The sequence below is a fragment of the Lycorma delicatula genome, chromosome 11, assembly GCF_047948215.1.
Source record: "Lycorma delicatula isolate Av1 chromosome 11, ASM4794821v1, whole genome shotgun sequence".
In the NCBI taxonomy this organism is placed as follows: Eukaryota; Metazoa; Arthropoda; class Insecta; order Hemiptera; family Fulgoridae; genus Lycorma; species Lycorma delicatula.
The window spans coordinates 72,730,707-72,752,645 of record NC_134465.1 but is presented as its reverse complement, the minus strand read 5'-3'; the positions used below and the strand labels follow the sequence as shown (position 1 = coordinate 72,752,645).

General features: G+C 29.9%; 2 long non-coding RNA genes across 11 annotated transcripts in view; one reads left to right on the top strand and one right to left on the bottom strand.

Annotated features, from left to right (window-relative positions):
* The window catches only part of LOC142332385 (uncharacterized), an 85,922-nt gene that overhangs the window by 5,527 nt on the left and 58,456 nt on the right, over positions 1–21,939 (top strand). For all 8 annotated transcript variants that reach the window (XR_012758289.1, XR_012758285.1, XR_012758283.1 and 5 more), the window contains exon 2: positions 16,479–16,765. This is a non-coding gene — a long non-coding RNA (uncharacterized LOC142332385). The remainder of the gene's footprint in view (positions 1–16,478; positions 16,766–21,939) is intronic.
* The window catches only part of LOC142332387 (uncharacterized), a 68,064-nt gene that overhangs the window by 30,118 nt on the left and 16,007 nt on the right, over positions 1–21,939 (bottom strand). Inside the window, exon 3 of one of the 3 annotated variants that reach the window (XR_012758292.1) lies at positions 17,802–18,747. The exons of the other annotated variants lie outside the window; for them this stretch is intronic. This is a non-coding gene — a long non-coding RNA (uncharacterized LOC142332387). Of the gene's footprint in view, positions 1–17,801; positions 18,748–21,939 lie in introns of those variants that run through there. 3 annotated transcript variants of the gene reach the window in all.

Here is a 21,939-nt window from a genome sequence, read left to right as displayed (position 1 = left end):
CCACATCAGTTTTTTACATTTTTGTTTATTTTTACTTTGTTTAGAACAGAATACAACCAGTGTTATTTGTGGAATATGTTTAAAATGAGGATAAAATGCATGTCTGCCTTATTCTGAATAATGATTTTACATGTCATATAAATTGGATCGATTAAATTGCACGTTTGAAAAAAATTTCATTGTGTATGTTAGTATTTGTATCATGAATTTAATTAATTGTTATCCAAGGAAGAAATTTTAATTATTAATTACTTTAAATTATTGAAGGTTAGGTACTGCAAAAGCTTAACTAAATTTTTTATCTGTGTATTTAAAATAAATGAGGTGTAGCTTAATTTAATTAATTAACTTCACTAAAATTATAAAATTTATGTGGTTTTACTTAGCTACACTGTCGATAAAACGTAAAATTTAATTTTTTTTGTAAGTAGGTTATCTGTTTTATAAAGTTTGCCATCACAGACTTTTTTTTTTAGTATAAAAAGTGCAAACTTTTCTGTAAAAATTGAATTTTCAAAATTATTTATACTGCACATGTGTCGACCTGTATTACAAATCAGTATAAAACGATGATAAAAAATTCAAAACATTGGTGTTTAGATCTCGCTTAATTAGGTAGAAAAAAATCCAAAAATGTCTCAAAGTTTGGTATTCGCTGTGTAGACGGGTGAAGCAACCCATTGAGTTGGTCTAGTGGTTAACGCGTCTTTCCAAATCAGCCGATTTGGAAAGTCGAGAGTTACAACGTTCAAGTCCTAGTAAAGCCAGTTTTTTACACGTTCTCTTTTGTTTAACACCCATGTCTCATAATCTTTGTTTCATTCCGTCAACCTCCATGGCAGAGCGGTAGTGTTTCTGCCTGTAATCTGGAAGGTTTTGGGTTTGGATTCCAAAACCTTGGAGTTTATTTTTACAATATAAAATTCATCTAACATCAAGAAACTGTAATTGGGTATCATTCTGTTTTTTCTGAAATAGATAAAATAAAAGAGTAAAATACATGGCAGATATAACGTTTATTAAGCCATTTTTACACGGATTTGAATAATAGATCGTGGATACCGGTGTTCTTTGGTGGTTGGGTTTTAATTAACCACACATCTAAGGAACGGTCGAACTGAGAATGTACAAGACTACACTTCATTTACACTCGTACATATCATCCTCATTCATCCTCTGAAGAATTATCTAAACGGTAGTTACCGGAGGCTAAACAGGAAAAAAAAAAGAAAAAGAGAGACGGGTGAAGCAGCTTATAATTAAGACTTTGCCATTATAAAAAAAAACCTTTACATCGTCATATCAGGCAATTTTTTTATCTGCGATATATTATCATTTTCATCACATACAGCTGTCTGAGCTGAGCTAAGTTCTCTTCTACCATGTCAGCGTTCTCATTCCATCTATTTTCAGCTAAAACTTTTGATTTTTTGGTAGCTACCATTTCTTTATAGATCATCTATAATTTTTTACTCCTTCAGTTGTACTCCTCTGTTTTTTGCACTTTCTATAGATTGTTTTATGTATCCCTCTTCTCATGTTGAGCACCCTATCCGTACTCTAGATTTAATATTCTGAAAATATTAAACTTTTGCTTTCATTCAATTTCCCCATTACTTTTTCATTTTTAATCTGGTCTGTCTATTAAATTATCTCTGACCTTCTTCATGTCTACATGTAAAACATTTTTTCTAGCTTTTTTTTTGTTCTCTTTTGTTTAACACCCATGTCTCATAATCTTTGTTTCATTCCGTCAACCTCCATGGCAGAGCGGTAGTGTTTCTGCCTGTAATCTGGAAGGTTTTGGGTTTGGATTCCAAAACCTTGGAGTTTATTTTTACAATATAAAATTCATCTAACATCAAGAAACTGTAATTGAGTATCATTCTGTTTTTTCTGAAATAGATAAAATAAAAGAGTAAAATACATGGCAGATATAACGTTTATTTAAGTCTCGCTCACCTTTTATTTACAATAAACCAGTGGCGCCTTACTGTTCTCCAGTATTATTTTTATAAAGTTATATATTTTTAAAAATCAGCTAAAAATCTAATGGACCCGTGCTACTACACAGCATTGCTGTTAAAAAATAATGTTATGTATTTATAAAACTCTTGTGTAAAACCAATTCTGTTTATAACACTTCTCACCGCCAACCCATTTGATCTTTGAGTCATTCTGAGCAGAATAAAAAAAAATAAACTATCTGTTCAGTAGAACGCTCACATGGATTGGAAATATTTTTTTGCACAATTTTTTTAATATGCAAGATATTTATTTTTTATCCTTCAATCTTTTACATAATTTTTTTTTTGAAAAGACATTTGTTTGCCTACTGTCATTTATTTTCATTACATTTGTTTCTTTGACATTTATTTTCATACCATGATATTAATTAAATTTTTTTTTTTGTTATTAAAAAAGAATGTCAGAATTTTTCAGCTGTCACTTTTTATTCTTGAACATTTTCTAAATTTGTTGTTATTAAACTTATATATATTTATTATTATCTTTTAAACTACATAGGATCACTTTAGTCGGTCCATTATCCAAGTCTCTATGATAGGAGTGTTTGGGCCTTGCAGTCCTCCCAGTACTTTTTCATACATTCTGATCTTTGTGCCCTTTCTAGTTTAGAAAATGTTCGTATTGTGTTTTTTTGTGAGTGTGAAGCGAGTGTTTTTATATTGATTTTCTTGTTTAATTTTATCATCTGTGGTTGTCTTCTGATAAAGGCCAATTTCCTTCAGATCCTCTCTTATTTCTCTGAAACCTGTGCATCTTGTCGTGGTGTTTTTCAAGTCAAGATTCTACTGTACTAGCCGTTTCAGAAGGTTGAATCTTGCATCGTCATGACATGTGCAAAAAATCGTAGTTCACCTCCGATGCGTGATATCAGTGACGGGTTCTAATTCTTTGTAAATGAATTTGTTGGGCACAATCCACCACTGCCTGTCTTTCTGGTACTTTTTATCGATACAGGTCCTTCCAGTTCTTCTTTTGATTTTCTGAAGTCTGTGTTTGATTGTTTGTTCAGGTGGTAGAGTGTTTCTGCTGCATAAGTGGCTTCTGGTTTTATAACTGTGTTGTAGTGTCTTATTTTTGTGTTTATTAATGGACTTTTTTTATTGCAAGCGTACCAGGTTAATTTTTGAGCTTTAGTTAGTTTGTTTCTTTGTATTTGAATCAAGGTTTTTTCATTTAGGTTGTTTGTTATTATTTGTTCGAGGTATTTAAATGGGTTACTATTTTGAATTTATTACCATTTATGTTTACTTTTTTTAATCGTGTTGGTTTTGTGGGCTTAATTTCTGTCTTTTCAAGTGATATTTTTAGGACAATTTTAATTGCATGTTATTAACTTCGAACTTCGTTGATGTCGTTTGTTTTTTTTTTTTTTTGTCTTCAGTCATTTGACTGGTTTGATGCAGCTCTCCAAGATTCCCTATCTAGTGCTAGTCGTTTCATTTCGGTATACCCCCTACATCCTACATCCCTAACAATTTGTTTTACATATTCCAAACGTGGCCTGCCTACACAATTTTTCCCTTCTACCTGTCCTTCCGATATTAAGGCGACTATTCCAGGATGCCTTAGTATGTGGTCTATAAGTCTGTCTCTTCTTTTAACTGTATTTTTCCAAATGCTTCTTTCTTCTTCTATTTGCCGCAATACCTCTTCATTTGTCACTTTATCCACCCGTCTGATTTTTAACGTTCTCCTATAGCACCGCATTTCAAAAGGTTCTAATCTTTTCTTCTCAGATACTCCGATCGTCCAAGTTTCACTTCCATATAAAGCGACACTCCAAACATACACTTTCAAAAATCTTTTCCTGATGTTTAAATTAATTTTTGATGTAAACAAATTATATTTCTTACTGAAGGCTCGTTTAGCTTGTGCTATTCGGCATTTTATATCGCTCCTGCTTCGTCCATCTTTAGTAATTCTACTTCCCAAATAACAAATTTCTTCTACCTCCATAATCTTTTCTCCTCCTATTTTCACATTCAGCGGTCCATCTTTGTTATTTCTACTACATTTCATTACATTTGTTTTGTTCTTGTTTATTTTCATGCAATAGTTCTTGCATAGGACTTCATCTATGCCGTTCATTGTTTCTTCTAAATCCTTTTTACTCTCTGCTAGAATTACTATATCATCAGCAAATCGTAGCGTCTTTATCTTTTCACCTTGTACTGTTACTCCGAATCTAAATTGTTCTTTAACATCATTAACTGCTAGTTCCATGTAAAGATTAAAAAGTAACGGAGATAGGGAACATCCTTGTCGGACTCCCTTTCTTATTACGGCTTCTTTCTTATGTTCTTCAATTTTTACTGTTGCTGTTTGGTTCCTGTACATGTTAGCAATTGTTCTTCTATCTCTGTATTTGAACCCTAATTTTTTAAAAATGCTGAACATTTTATTCCAGTCTACGTTATCGAATGCCTTTTCTAGGTCTATAAACGCCAAGTATGTCGGTTTGTTTTTCTTTAATCTTCCTTCTACTATTAATCTGAGGTCTAAAATTGCTTCCCTTGTCCTATACTTTTCCTGAAACCAAATCGGTCTTCTCCTAACACTTCCTCCACTCTCCTCTCAATTCTTCTGTATAGAATTCTACTTAAGATTTTTGATGCGTGACTAATTAAACTAATTGTTCTGTATTCTTTACATTTATCTGCCTTGCTTTCTTTGGTATCATGACTATAACACTTTTTTTGAAGTCTGATGGAAATTCCCCTTTTTCATAAATATTACACACCAGTTTGTATAATCTATCAATCGCTTCCTCAGAATTACTGCGCAGTAATTCTACAGGTATTCCATCTATTCCAGGAGCCTTTCTGCCATTTAAATCTTTTAATACTCTCTTAAATTCAGATCTCAGTATTGTTTCTCCCATTTCATCCTCCTCAACTTCCTCTTCTTCCTCTATAACACCATTTTCTAATTCATTTCCTCCGTATAACTCTTCAATATATTCCACCCATCTATCGACTTTACCTTTCATATTTTATATTGATGTACCATCTTTGTTTAACACATTATTAGATTTTAATTTATGTACCCCAAAATTTTCCTTAACTTTCCTGTATGCTCCGTCTATTTTACCAATGTTCATTTCTCTTTCCACTTCTGAACACTTTTCTTTAATCCACTCTTCTTTCGCTAGTTTGCACTTCCTATTTATAGCATTTCTTAATTGCCGATAGTTCCTTTTACTTTCTTCATCACTAGCATTCTTATATTTTCTACGTTCATCCATCAGCTGCAATATATCATCTGAAACCCAAGGTTTTCTACCGGTTCTCTTTATTCCGCCTAAGTTTGCTTCTGCTGATTTAAGAATTTCCTTTTTAACATTCTCCCATTCTTCTTCTACATTTTCTACCTTATCTTTTTTACTCAGACCTCTTGCGATGTCCTCCTCAAAAATCTTCTTTACCTCCTCTTCTTCAAGCTTCTCTAAATTCCACCGATTCATGTGACACCTTTTCTTCAGGTTTTTAAACCCCAATCTACATTTCATTATCACCGAATTATGGTCGCTATCAATGTCTGCTCCAGGGTAAGTTTTGCAGTTAACGAGTTGATTTCTAAATTCGTTTGTTAGCAGTGCCAAATTGTTGGCAAAACCAACACGGTTTGTTTTGATTTTTCAGCCTATTTTTACTTTTGGGGGCATTTTTTAAGGCATTCCCTCATTACCATTTCTAGTAGTTGTGAGACCTCATCCGCCTTGGTGCATGTATACATGTCTATAATTTATTTTTTTAAATTATCTATGTCTTAATTTTTCATTACTCTATTGACACTGGTAAAATAATAGTGCAAGACAAAAATACTTTATATAGATTTGAATACTAGATCGTGGATACCGGTGTTCTTTGGCGGTTGGGTTTCAATTAACCACACATCTCAGTAACGGTCGACCTGAGACTGTGCAAGATTGCACTTCATTTACATTCATACATATCAACCTCATTCATCCTCTGAAGTAATACCTTATGGTGGTTTCAGAGGCTAAACAAAAAAAGAAGACAAAATACAAAACTTGACAACATATTTTTTCATATGTTTTGTAAATGAACAGATTTCATCGTGTTTTTATAAATCAAAACATGAATGAAGTTTTATTAGTAACAACTTTAATTTTGTGATTTATTTATTAAATGTATGTAAGGAAATGATAGATTTCCTTTCGTAAGAGATCTCGTAAAACCTGAGGTATTAATAGTATGAACAGTTTTTACCAAAATAAGTGATCAGATTAAGGCTACGATTTCTCATTTCTTATAAAATGAGTGGTAATTATGAAGGATACTTAAAAAGTATGGGTAAAGGCATATAAGAGGATTTTGCTGTTTCTTGCCTCCTACTAAATAAAGCAGAGTTTAAAGATGTTAAAGGATGCCTCCTATGATGCATATGTAATAAAGAAAAAAGTCTTCCAGTAACATTTAAATACAGATCAAATTTTATTATATAAGGAAGATTAAACAAATTTTCTGTTTTAGACAATAAATCAAATTTAAATTTAAATCTCAAATTTGGAAAAATATACATTATCAGTAATTCCAATTGAAAATTCAAATCCATCGATTGATTTTTACATTTAATTTAAATCTTTCAAAAAATTGTAATTTACAATTAAAAATTGCCGTAAATTTTATTATGGTGGCAAAATATTGGTTTCATTATTTATCAACTGTTTGAAGTAGCAGCAGTTGTAATTCTTATTTTTATTATTAATGACTAGTAATTAACATTTACGTCATAGATTTTAATGTTTTATTATTACTTTATTTTTTTATTAAGAAGTCCATATTCGGATTCTCTGAAAAAGCAGATATCTTAACGAAACTGTGTTAAATTTTTATAAGAAAAAAAAGGAAGCGGTAAGCACTGAATAATAAAATTTAGTGAAATGATCATATTCTGTTACTAGCATGCGATATGCTAAACTATGTGATCGTGCAGCTGTTTGCTGTTTTATGGTCAGAAAAAACATTCAAACCACACTGTCAACATGATTTTTATGTATTATTGAAAGTAATAAATAATCTTGTAATAAGATTTTGTAAAAATATTTTTGTTATCTATCTGTAATTTATTTAAATTAAATTTGTAAACTACATTAGTCACAAATATAATATTTGCCTAAAATAATGCTTTCATTATTCCTTATAACATGTTTATTCTATTTTTAAAACACAACACACACACACACACATATATATATATATATATATATATATATATATATATAGACACGAGGTGCTACCCAAAAGTTCGGGGAATTTTACCATAAAAATAAAATAGCTTACCATAACTTCCACTATCTCCTTCAAAGTAATCCCCTTGGGCATTGATACAGTGATCCCAGCGTTTTCCCCATGATTCCATGCATCCCTGGAAGTCTGCAGCTGTAACTGTTCGAAGCACGTTCTGCGTTTCTTCCTGAATCTCCTCAATTGTGTTAAAACGACGGCCTTTCGATTGAAATTTTATTTTCGGAAAGAGAAAAAAGTCACACGGGGCAAGATCAGGCGAATAGAGTGGGTGGGGAATCACTACCGTCTTTTTGGAAGCCAAGAAATTCCAAACGGCTAGCGATGGTGCGCGGGCGCGTTGTCATGGTGCAGAACCCAGCAGTTGTTACCCCACAGAACTGAACGTTTGCGCCTAATGCTTTCACGTAACCGCTTTAAAACTTCACAATAGAACATCCCATTGACAGTTTGACCAAGAGGAACAAATTTCTTATGGATAATGCCTTTGATGTCGAAAAAAACAATCATCGTGGACTTCACGTTGCTATGAACTTGGCGTACTTTTTTTAGCCGCGGTGAACTTGGCGACGACTGCTCCTTAGCTTCAGGGTCATACCCGTACACCCATGTCTCATCACCGGTTATGATGTTCGAAATGAAGTTAGCGTCATCTCTTGCTGAATTTTTCAATTCGCTACAGACAGTTACGCGATTTTGTTTCTGGTCGCTGTTCGACAGTCTCGGTACTAATTTTGCAGCGATGCGTCTCATGTTCAAATTGTCCGACAAGATGCGTTGCACGGACCCGTATGACGTTTGTAAGATTGCACAAACATCATGGATTGTTTTTCTATGATCTGCAACAATAGCCTCTCGCACTTTCGCGATGTTTTCCGGTGTTGCGCTTGTTGATGGTCTTCCTGAATGATCATCGTCATCGACTGTCGTTCGCCATCTTTGAATTGTTTGTACTGCAAAAAGTTTTAATTTTATTCATCGCATTATTACCAAATGCTTCCACAAGCATGCGATGGGTTTCTGCACCGGTTTTTTTATGCATGAAGCAAAATTTGATGCGGGTTCATTGCCGTTTAAAATCTGCCATTTAGAACTTCGCCGAAGCAGTAAAACCCAATGTTATTTTACCGCACGAAAGTTAACAATGCAGCCTCTCACCATCGCAGCTGTTGGTTACTGATTCACAAAGAGAGCCACTCTAGGTGGCAGCAGGTCGGACCAGTAATGGTTCGTGCGCGAAACTCAAATTGCCCGAACTTTTGGGTAACATATATATATATATATATATATATATATATATATATATATTACAATATAAAACATAGTTACAGCCTGAAACAGTTAGAAATTTTAATTAAAGAGGCCTATCTATGTATTTCTTGGTAGTGTGTTGTGTGTGTGTAGGTCAAAGTAAATTGATTTTTTTTTCAGTGGTGTATTGAATTACATATTGAAATTTGTATTTGAAATATTTTTTTACTATCAATTTGTTTATTTCTATGATCAAAAAGTTATTTATTTTTAAACTTGATTGTTTTGTGTAGTTTACTAAGATCATTTTGGAAATGTGTTTGTTTTTGTAATATTTTGAATTTTTTTTTATTATTAATGAAGTGTTTTCTTTGTATATATATATATATATATATATATATATATATACCTTTTCAGTATTTGTCTATCTTTTTCTTTTCTTTGCGGTATTTTTAATTATTTTTAGTTCTAAAAGCATAAATACTGTATTCACTTTATCATAAATTTTATTTTCGCTTAAATAATAAAGCAGTTGTATGTATTTCCTTTTTTTTGTAATTGTGATATAACAATCTTACTATTATCTTAGTGGTTTAAATAATTAATTTTAATGAATTATACAGAAACGTTCCCAAAGCAGTGGAAAGAATTTCAGGACATTTTTCTACCGGTAAAAAATAAAAAAAGGATTGTATAAATGTGGATTCAGAAACTCTTCATTTTCATATTATAGCTTGTGAACATTTCTGTCCTGATTTTGCTTAAAGAGTAAACTGAAACCTTATTTAAGTTCTGAGAACTTAAATTAAGGATAAATTTCACGGTTTCAAACAGTACCCACAACTTTGTTTCTAGTAAATTTTATAAAAGCTCTTGTAAAACACAGTTTTTTAGTTTTAATATTTAATTACCGTTAACCTAAAATTTTGTTAAAATAATTTAAGAGAGTTTTAATTCTGAGAAAATCAGTTAATGTTAAATTAACGTGAAGAGTTTAAGAAGTTTGACTTTTATTAAAAAAACAAGACAGATTGTAATGTAATAGAAAATTACTGTACTATTACAAGACTCATTTCAATAATTGAAAATATGTTGAAACAAAAAATAATTATTAAAAATATATAAATAAATAAAATGTTTTGTAACTTACTATTACAATAATCGTTCAAAATATTCTCTTTCACTATTTACACAATATTCTACTCTGTTTAAAATTCCTGTGTGGATCTTCTTAATATATCAGGATTGCTTTTTATAATTTGAACTGTGTTGAAAATTATTCTTTTATGATTAAATTTTGTTATACATACTAATGATTTCATACGACCCCCACAAATAAGTAATCTATTAATGTTAGGACAGTGACTTAGGAGACCGATTAATTGGTTCACCTTGCCCGATCGGTTGTTGGTAAATCTTATATTCAAATAACTCCCAACTTCTTGACAAAAATGATGGGAAGCCTTTTCATGTTGATAATTTTATGTTAAAACGCTTTTGAGTTATCATTGCTCGGAATAAACTTATAACAAAAGAAAAAACTAAGTACTAAATTAAAACTAAGTATTAAAAATTTAAACTTACTATAAATAACACAGATAGAATATCACAAAAAAACTTACAATTAATATTTCAGTTGGAATTTAACAAGCTAAATTTATTTAAAAAGAAACACAAAAATAAAAAATAAAAATATAAAATTTAACAAAGTCCAAGAGGGTTGTAAGGGCCCCTTCTCCCATAACAGAATGAAAAACTAATGTAAAAATTATAACAATTGAAAGAAAAAACAGCTGCATTAAAAAAACTCTTCCCGGTACAAAATATATATGATTTTACAAAAATATTAAATTTTACGTGTAATACTAAGATGTTGTAAAAATAGAAACATCAAGTCTAAAACCTCTTTATCTTTGCCCAAGATTTGACAAATGTTTCTGGGTAATTTAAATTTACGATGCAAGGCCACATAACGTACAATCCATAAAGATGTGTCACACAGTTAAGCGGCGACTGCATCGTACACATAACGGTGCATTTTCTGCTGACATGAGATACCTGTGAGTGATTTTATGTCCTAACCGTTTGTCTCGGTAATGGAATGTCTTCTAAAAGAGTAATGGAAAATTATATTGTACGAAACTGAAGTACATATTCCTCTGAAGCGATCATAAAAAAAATAAATAAATGGTTCATTAATCTGCTCATCAATAATACTATACCACACATTATTATAAAACTTCTGTTGGTAATTACTTTTTACAGTAAAAAGTAATATGGTTATTGAAACTCCAGTGATTATTTCATAGATAATTAAGCATATTATTATTATTTTTTTTTTTTGTAAAAATTGGTTTTAGTAAATGAGATAGAAATTACTTTATAATGGCTGTCTTGAAGTTAGTGAGGAAATTTAGATGCAAAAACTCCTGACTAAAAGTCTAATTCATTTTCAGTTGATGTTACAGAGATTTTCTCAGAATTAAATTCTCTATAAATTTTGGTGCAAAATTTTACTTGTTTACCAGTAATTTAATAATGTTATTGTACTTTAAAATAAAAAAGTTGTGTTTTGTGACAGCAGTTTTTCGTTTTAAAATGATTTTCAAAAAAATTATAGTTGGAACTTGTTTTATTTAATTTTTCAGTTCAATACCATATAAAACTATCAAATTTAACTCTTGATTCAAGTTTTAAGAATTTTAGCAAGGCTTTATTTTATCCTTAGAGCAGAAATCTGAATGAAATCTTTTGTTAGCTTTAACCCAAAAAGTTTCCAGACCTATTTTTATATGATCCTTTTTTTCTACCCTTTTTGTAGAAGGTGTCATGAATTCTTTGCATTTTACTTGTGAGAAACTGCTATATATATATATATCTGCTATCTCTCCCTCACTCTCATCTCCAGGGCTCCTCTGTCTCTCCCCTTCTTTTCACTCTCCCACTCAACACTCCCCTACCCCTCTCTCATATATATATATATATATATATATATATATAAGAGAGAGAGATAAATAATCTGTATATTGGACGTAGATGAAATTTATGAAATTAAGTTTAATATTATAGTATCTAAATTTATAAAAGTCGAAGTACAGTGTAGATTATGAAAGACAAATTTTATTTTCCGATTGAGTCAAACATAAATGTGTTGAACTGAAGTGTAATAGAATTAGATAGAAAGAGTAAGAGAAAATCATAATGTAAGTCAGCAACGTCATGTGAAATAACTTAAGTGCTCTAATGGAACATGATGATTGAGCTTTGAGAAGGTACAGATGAATCTTAACATGAATAAGACAGGCCCTTAAATATTTATAATGAAAATTGCCGTTTGCAGAAATACATTCGGATCAAATGATAATTATTGAGGAGAGTGAGAGGCTCGAGTTTAGCTAAGTCTTAAATCTTAAATCTTGGGGCTTATTATATAGCCATTGTACAGAAATTGAACTCGACCAATCACCTCAAAAGCAGTATCCTTACCAGATACAAAGATACATGACTCTTTAGATTCTGGTATCTTCAGCATGGAAAACCTGGTAGAGTTAGACCTGCACTCCCTTAATTGATATTGGAGAACAAGGAATCTATTGGCATAGACAATATTGCCCGGCACCAAAAAATAAACCAAAAAAATAAAAACTAATTATACAAGGAAATTTTACAATATACTAGATATGTTCATTAATTTTTTATAATTTATTTATTAAAACAAACTAGAAGTTTGAAATTAAATTGTTAAAGAAAGCAATTTCTTCTGCTAATGTGTGCAGTCACAGTTCGTAAGTCGCAGAATCTAACTTCTGAAAATTTGTTTCCATTGTAAACAGTGAATAAACTTCTTTGGGTTTTAGGTTCATATTATTATATGAAATCAATAAATTCAATGGATTAGCACATTTAATTTAATTAAAGATTTTCACAATTGTTAAAGTGATTAAAAGCACAAGAAACTTTGTGAAAACATGCTTATGCTCCTATTTATTATAATTGTAATTTTATTTTCAGCAATTGTCTAAATTTTTATATTGCAAACTATTTTAAATCGCAGTGTTTCTTTTTTCATCAGGAGCTTTCTTATGTTTTATTAATTTGAGAAAAACTGTATGTATTTTCAACATCCAGCTTTCTGCTAGTTTTGTATCGTGTTCATACTGTTAAAGCTTCCGGTGTATCTAGGACAGTTCTGTGTTATAAGAGCAAATTGTGTTGTTACATCTTGTTTTGAAATATTTGTATTAATAAATAACCATTTTATGTTATTTTAATTCACAAACAAAATCTGTTATACTTTATTTGACATCATAAGATTTTATAAAAATACAGAAATTGATTTTTAATATATGTGCAGGTTAAGTAAAACGCATAACATTTTAAATACTGTTAAAATGAACAAACATAACTACTTAATGAAACATTCTAATTAGTTTAAAGAAAATCTTTTATCGTCTAAAGATTTTTAAACAAAATTATTTTTTTATGTTATAAAATTTTAATTACAAAACGTTATATAAGTTTGAAATGATAATTTTTTTACATGTCCTTTAAATAGTGGGATGTGTATACCGTTTTAGAAGTTAGTTTGTTGTTTCACTCACAGGTAGTGACACTGTAACTGTTTTTGTAAGTTATATCTACTAATTGTTTATCCGGTATATTTGTGGTATACGCTATTCTGTTTTATTATTCATCTTTCTCTTTCTGTTTATCAGTGTCCTTTTCCTGCCCTCTCTTCCCCCTGACCAATAAAATATAAATATTTTATTTTTTATTCTTTTGTGTCTAATCACATTGAAGTGTATACTTGTTTTTTTTTTTTTTTGATTTGTAATATGTTTTTGATGCTGTGATTTTTTAAAATTAAGTTTACTTACTTTGCAGTCACATTAGTCTTACAAGTGGGTATTAATTAAATTAATTTCTTGTGTTATAATTATGCCTGTGAAGAATCTTCAGGTTAAAATAAGGTTTATTGTTTACTAGTTTTTAATACTTAATTTAATCTCGGAAAAAAATTGTTACTAGTTTGTAAATTAAAATTTTCATCATTAAATTACTTACAAAATAGAATATTTTAATTACACGATACTTTAAACTGTATTTTACATTACTTAAAATTAAAAATGTAAATGATGTGCAAAAGATTTATCTTATTGAAACTTAAGTAAAAACTAATTTTTTGTGATTTTCTAAAACAAATGTTGTATGTCTACCCGTTGAAAGTTTTATAGCTTAATTAAAAAGAAAATAATAGTAATGATTATAAATGAATAAGGAAATTATGTAAAAAGTATCTACAAGAGAGATGTGTGTATATAAACTTAAAAAATTTCTATCGGTAAAATGTGTTAACTTATATTAAAAATTATTTATATAGGTTGGTAATATAATTTTTCATAAAAAAAATTTATTTAAGGTATCTAGAAAAAACTTACTGTAGAACAACCAGAAGAATTTGTTTCCCCTACAAAATACTAAAGACCTGTTAATTTGGTGAAGAGTAATGCTTGAACATGCATTAAAAAAAAAAAAAATGTACATATGCTGGGTTTTGTATTGTGAAATAAATAAATAAATGTTGTATTGTGAAATAAAACTCAGTCTTTTTTTATACCTATTATGAACTTTAATCAATTATATATTTTACATTTTGCCATCTTTCTAGTAACTTCATGATTCCACACTCATAGAGCATGAGATTCTCATCCTTATCAGAAAAAAACTAAACTGAGTGAGATTTCAGGTCGCATCAACATTAGTGAAAGTTTTACTATTCAGAGTTTTTGCAAATATGAATCTGATGGTGCAAAATCAGGGCTGTACGGGGGAGATGAGACGATCACTTACTGACTTGAGCACCAATAATTTTCCATGAGTTACCAAAGATGGGTGAGACCTTGCATCGTCTTTGTGAAATATCCATTCCTTTGCAATTTGGTAGTTCTGGCTGTTTTTCTTTTTATTGCTTTCTCCAGTTTTATTAGTTGTTGACAGTAAACAACTGAATTGATTCCTTGAAGCAGCTCAAAATACACAACAAACACTTTGTAATCCCACTGGCATGATGTTTTTTTAATGTGATTCAGCTTTCGATGTGGCTTGATGTGGTTCATCACGCTTGGACCGTGATTGTTTGTGATTGGTGTTACTATAGACTATTCCTTTATCATCACCAGTGATGATTTGTTTCAAAAAAAAAGGTTTGACTTCATCGTGAAGGTGTCGGTGAACCTCTCGATTCGTGTGAAATCCAAACATCAAGGCAAACAAGTCCAAGACATTCAGTGTAATTTTCAATCATTGTGTGCGATACATTTAACCCTTCTGTGATCGCTTGCACAGTTAAAATGTTAATCTGATTCAAATATGGCATTTATTTGGTCTTCATTGACTTAAGTAGATCGACCAGAATGACGGTCATTTTTGAGTGAAAAATCTCCTGAATGGAATTTTTTGATATGTGCTTCTTTTAAGTGATCAATACCATAAACGTCATGAATCTCTTTGTGAGCCTCAGCAGTTTTTTGCTTTTATTGAAATAAAAAAGTTGAAAATGTTCCTTTTTTGGACTCATTGACATAAACTAACCGATGTAAAGTTTCACTCGGTTTGCTTCTAAAGCATGATAATAGTGACAGCTATCAAATTCCAAGAGAAAAAATTCACAATATCGATAGAAGTCCTTCAAAACAAACATAAAGCTGAAAACCGGAATTATTTTCTTCCCTCTTTTGTTGGTCTATTAAAAAAAAATGGTTTTTGTTTTCGAGCCTGTCTTCTGAGATTAATTTTGAATAGTAAAGTTACTTCATTTGTCGGCATAATTTTTTGTAAACCGAATTAATCTTTATGCACGACATCTTTATTTCATTTGTTTTTTTTTAAATTGTAAAATATTAAATGACTATTAGATTTACAGTGCAAATATTAGATTTACTGATCTAAACTAAAATATAATGAATGAGAAAAAAATAATCCAGAATTTGAATGGGTAACGAGTGTGCGGATTCTGCTGCTAAAGATACATGTAGCCAACCGTCTTTCTCCACTCGTGTTACAACTACCAATTTCATAAATTCCATTAAAAGTACATTTTGAAGAAGTCTGAAGATTGACCGGATTGCTACAGCAAATAATAAACTCTGACATATAAAAATCACTGTGATGCCAAGGGACTCATCATGCAGGAAAGTTCGCCGAGAGGAAGTAATCCTCTGTTTTGATTGCGTTTAGGACATACCAAGGCTACTCACAGACACCTGATGTCAACGGAGAGCACACCATTGTGCGTCTGATGCGACTGCAGTTTGACTGTGCACCATATCCTTGTGGACTGCATATGCTATGCGGCCTTACATCGTAACTCTAAATTGCTGAGGGACATATGGCACGTCCTCAAAAATGACAAGAACGTACTAAACCGGGAATTATTACTTGTAAAAAGAATTAATATGCTTAATAAGATTTAACCCTCCAAAATGTTTGTATTATTTTGTTATTTGCATTATTTTCATGTATTATCCTAATTGTTTTGTTTCTTTTACTATTTGAATTTTATTTCTATTATCTTAGTTTTAACCCTATTTTGCTAATATTTTTATATCGGAGAAGTTTTGTTATTATTTTAACTTGGGTGATTGTAACACGAAAGCATTTTTTGCCCCCAAAAAAAGAGAAAATAAGTTGAATGAATGCTTAGTTTTATTTCTGAAATTTAATGAGTTATAAAAAAAAAGTTACGGATTAATTAAAAATAAAAATTTGAAGAAGATAGCCTGATTTTGGTATATGTATCTTTCTTTGTGTGTGTGTGTGTGTGTGTGTGTGTGTGTTTTTCTTTATATATTTTATTCAGATCTTATCATGAAAAAGAATATTATTTATCTAATCAATAAATTAATAAGTGCATTTGTTGTTTTGTTACAGGATGTAGTGGTCATCATTTGTTAAACACAGTAGCATTTTAATACATGTATGTATCGTTCACATACTGTACATGTGTAATAGTTAATACATACATGTATATGTTGAAGTACCTGTGTAATATTGTTAAATATATTCATTAATTATTGAAGTATACTTTATATATACGTATCGGTTTATTTAATATTATACTGTAAATAAAAATGATGGAAAATCAAGTCGCCGGTAGAAGAAGAACTACTACAAAACACTCGGCTGAGGATCAAGCGCTTGATCAGATTGCCAAAGAGGTATGTAATAAAAAAATATTTTTTTCTTTATTATACTTTATTTTTTTTTTTTTGTTGCTGGTTTAAAAATCTTTGTTCATTAAACTGCTATTACTGCAGAGTCATTTATAAGAAAACTTGTCTAAAAAGATAGTGAATCTAAATGGTATGGTGATTTTATTACAGTATGATTTAGTTATTTCTTTCTGATTAGTTAGCGATTTCTGATCGGTATATGTCAAGTAATTTGAAATTAAATAAAGTCTATAAGTTTGTCTTTTACCAGTAAAAAGCAGCATTTCATTATTATTTAAGTTATATAGTTAAACAATTGATGTTTACTTGATAAAATTATTATATAAAATAAAAAAATCTTGCTCGCCTCATATTTAAAATTTTCTAATTTTAAAACAATTTGCTTTCCAATTAAGATTTCTTCTGTAAGTTTTGTACAGTTAGTTAATTATAATCTATTCCTTACTCGATTGGAATATCCTGTTACAGTGTTGACAGTCGTGTTCATCTTTAATCTTATGAAATCCCTGTATAACCAAATTATATTTTTGACCTATCTTGTGTTGTTTGTTTATATTCTATTTTATCAATTCAATGCGGTTGTATATCTTTTATCGTTTGATTCAGCTGAGATTTAGTTTTTTTTTTTTTTTTATCTGCTACGTGTAAAATTTGCTTGTAATTGATCTTATATCTACGCTTTATTCTACGAAGCAGTTTGAAAAATTGAATAATGTTGTTCCGTGTAGTGCTTGTTTGTATCGCTTGTATCTAAATAAATCGGCATCAACATTAAAATTTTAGAAAATGGCACATTAAAAAAACCAGAACTGAACAGATTTCATTTGAAAAATATTAAAATTACAGATGGATTAAATTTGATAAAAATGATATATTAAATCTATAGATCTAAACAGTTCAAATGCATTATTTGATTACAGTATTGTGCAAATTAATCTGAACACAGACTTTATTTAATAAAAAGTAACTTTATTTAGAAAAAAGAAATCATATACAAAAAAAATTGTATAATTTGCGAATATCTAGTAGTTAATATGCTCTCTTTTTTTATCACATACTTGATTTAGCATTTGTTCAGCAAGTACACTACACGTTTTTTTGATTTCTTCATCATTAAACCATACCAATATTATTGCTTTAAAGAGGTTAATTTTTGTAATACAATTCATAGTTGAGAGCCGTTTTTTGACTTGCCCAAAGATTTTCAATGGTTTTTTTTAGTTTGGGGAATCGCCTGCTCACAGGAGCACTTTAATGTTATGTTCTTGGAAGAATCATTCTGCTTTTTTGGCAGTATGATATGGTGCTAAATCGTGTTGGAACACTTCGCCGCCTTGTGGGGATTTGTGTCGCCATCCTTTTCTTCAGAATTTTGATATACCCATTACTTTTCAACATACCATCTATGGAAGAAATTAACAAGGGTGTTCAAATGTGAAACAACCTCCAAAATAGTTTTTTTATGGGATTGTTTAACCGATAGGTTATAGATATAAGTCGAGGATGTATTTTCATCTGATGCTTTTGTAACGTATGTAACTCTTTGCCCTTGAAAATGTGATTCGTTGGAAAACAACATTTCTCCAGTCATCTTTGGTCCAGTTAGCATGTGCTTTGCCCCACAGGAGCTTTTTTTGTCAGTTGCTGTTGTTGAAATATGCTTTTTAACTGACTTGATGAGCTTTCCCTCCAGCTGCAAGAACTTGGCGTCTAACAGTTGTCACATGTAAATTTGTTCCATCAGCTGCTAATTCTCAATTTTATTCGAAAGCGGAAAATTTTGGATTAAGTTTATTTTTTCTCACTAATAACCCGTTCTGTGTTGGAGTAGTTTCTCTTTTACAGCCACATTTGCCTTTCGTTTGAGGTGAAAAGGAACCAATTTCTTTAAATTGTTTTAAAATAGCATTTACTGTCCCTATTTCAACACCACACTCAGATGCTATTAGTCGTATCCTATTGGTATGCTGGAAAAGTGAAACAATTTTTGAATACTTTTTTGGAGTTATGTCCATTATTTGTATGCTCGAGAACAGAACAAAAAAAACAAAAATATAATTTTGTGATAAAAAAAACTTTCACAGAACACTATTTATTGCTAAATAACCAAAGAATAATAACCTCACTTTACACAAACAACTTAAAGATTGGGTGCGATCAATTAAAATAACCACAAGATAAACAAAAAATTCCTGGTGTTTGGATTAATTTGCACGCTACTGTATTTTAAAATGGTTTTCTAATCGTTTTTAAAGATAGATGTCACTAACAGCATGTGTTGTTAGTTTTTCTGTCAAGAATATTCAAAAGATTTTACAGATGAAAAATTTATTGTAATTTGTATAGAAAAGTAGTAATTTAATATTAGATAATTTAAAGATTTTTTTTTATCAAGTTAAATGTTTTTCAAAAGCAAGGATAGATAAAGATCTATCCTGATAAAATTAAGAAAACCTAATTTTACTAGAAATGGTTTTCTTAAGATAAGATACATCAATGGTTCTATATTTATCTTTTTTTTTTTTGGTAATATTTTAAATGAAAACTATACAGAATTGAATGAGGAAGGAAGTTTATTGTTCAGAATGTTTGAATGAAAAGAGCTAGGACTACACTCTGTGAGAGGAAGTAGAATTCTGCGAGTAATAATATTTGCATTGTTTCTTTAGTGGATAGTTTATATAAATAGTATAAATGTAAGAGTTAACTAAAAGTTAATATACAAAAAACTGCTTACCAACAGTCAACTTTGAAGCGTTCAAGTGCTTTCAGAATTAAATTCCATCTTTAGGAACAATCATATTCATCCTATTTGTAATAGTACTTAAAACATCACAAGTAAATTATAAAATATCGTCATATTTATTTAAAATATAACAGTTGATTATCATATTTTATAATATTATTTTAACGTAAACGTCCTGTCAATTTGGTGGTCTCAATTGTTGTGTTAAAATAAATGCGGATAACATACGACAACCAACTGTTATGTTTTAAGTAAATATCGTGATTTTTTATAATTTACATGTGAAGTTTTAATTACTATTACAAATAGGACAAATGTGAGAGAGAATTTAACACAGAAAGCACTTCAAAGCTTTGAATTCGATTGTTGGTAAGCGATTTTTTTGTATATTAACTTTAATTATATATTTATACCAACAGGTCATGCTTAACAAAATCAGTTAACTAATTGCTTATACTTATATGTATTCATAGGGGATAATTTTCGGTTACAAGTTCTCGATAAATTTTTCACGCGTAAACTAAGAAAATATTTGGTCACTGGAAACATGTAAACACGGAGAAGAAAAGTTCAGATACCCACGGGTTAATACAGTAGTTAATAATTTTTATATTATACGGTAAAGCCAACCGATGAACCGGCTGTTTGGCGAAATGAATTTGATGTTACTAATTCACATTGCGGGGTAGAAAGTACAATGTTCTGCTACAAACTCTTTTTTATGTTTAATATCTTCAAAAAATCGTTCAGTCATTTATGATTTAGTTATTTATTATGAAGTACTTAATAAATTTTATTGGATAGTTAAAAAGTCTGGTAAGATAAGTCACTGTAAGTCCATTAAATGATAAATTTATTGTTATTTTCTGAAAGACCATGTATTAATTGTTCATACAACTTTTTAATTAATTAATTTTTTTAAAAGTAAATATTTGTATTACCGTATAAAATTATTTAAAATGTTTTAAAATTATTCCATCGTGTATAACATTTACTGTTATTGTAAAATTATAGTAACCGGTTACCCACAGTAATGTAACAACACTGTAAATCGTAAAGCAGAGAATACCGTTTTGGTTTACTTGTTCCTTTGTAATATGTACTCTTGCACAAATTTAACCGGTTGTACCGGCCGAGTTGTGTTTTTTAGCTACACATCAGTAAGAGTTCTAGTTTGGAGTGTAGGTAATCCTAAACCTGATATTTGATCTAGCTAGACTTAAGCAGTTACTGGAGTAAAATAATCGCTATCGCTGAAAACAATGATGCAGCCAGTTCCTGCATTGAAGATTAGTGTTTTATTTTTGGGCTAAATATTGCCTGCATTTCGGTGAGCTGGGCATACTTATGAGAGATCAGCATATCTGACTTAGTAAAAATGAAACTATTTAAACTCATCACTTTCCCTAACATGTTACGATTATTATTTTTTAGGACAGCTTGTTATTTTTGGGAGTTACTTGTGTTAAATCACCTATATAATTATTATTATAGTTATGGTACTTAACATATATATATATATATATATATATATATATACTCTTAGATTTCGTTTGTTACCTTTTCACTATTATTTTGATAAATATATGTTTTTGTTTATTTATTTTCTTTTCTTTCTGTTTATATTTTTGGGCAGTAGATTTCTATATCTATCTTAATCAATCTTTTCTTCTGTTTATAAAGAACCTTTACATCATTTTATTTTTGTTTCTGATTGACTGTATAATGCAGTCATATCTATTCTTGCTTCATGTATATCTATTCTTTTACAACTTTATTTCATGTTAATGTTTTATATAATTCATGTATACTGTAGCAAGAAGCTAAATGCTCTACAGTCAGAAGTAGAAAGAGGAGTAAAGGAGTGTATGTTGTACACGTAAAAACATCAGTTATTGATATAAACTATTTAAGTAACTAACACTATAAATTAAAACAATGAAAACACAAGCAAAGTGACTTTTGTTGATATGCCAAAAACAATAGAAGCACGAAACTCTTTAACAGGCTTCAGAATTTTTCCTTTTGTCAGCAAAACTTTTATGATCTTTTTTTTAATTGTTATTTTTTTATTCATCAGTTATTTGCATGATTTAATGCTATTCCTTATAATTTAATAACTACATTATACGACCTCAACTTTCTGTTATTTTTTCCTCATTGAAGTTTCTACCCTCTACATATATTTCTATTACCAAATTAACCAAAATCGAGGGCTTGTATTTTGAAATTAATTTTCACTCTTTGCTTTTTATTTCTTTCTTTTTTCTATTTTCTGTTTTTTAAAACTAAAGGTTTGAAAAATGGGAGTGTAAAATAGAAAAGTGAAGAGTGAAAAGAACAAAGTAAGTAAAAAATTGTTATTTTGTATATGAAATAACTTCACTTCATGTAAAAAGTGAAGATTGAACTT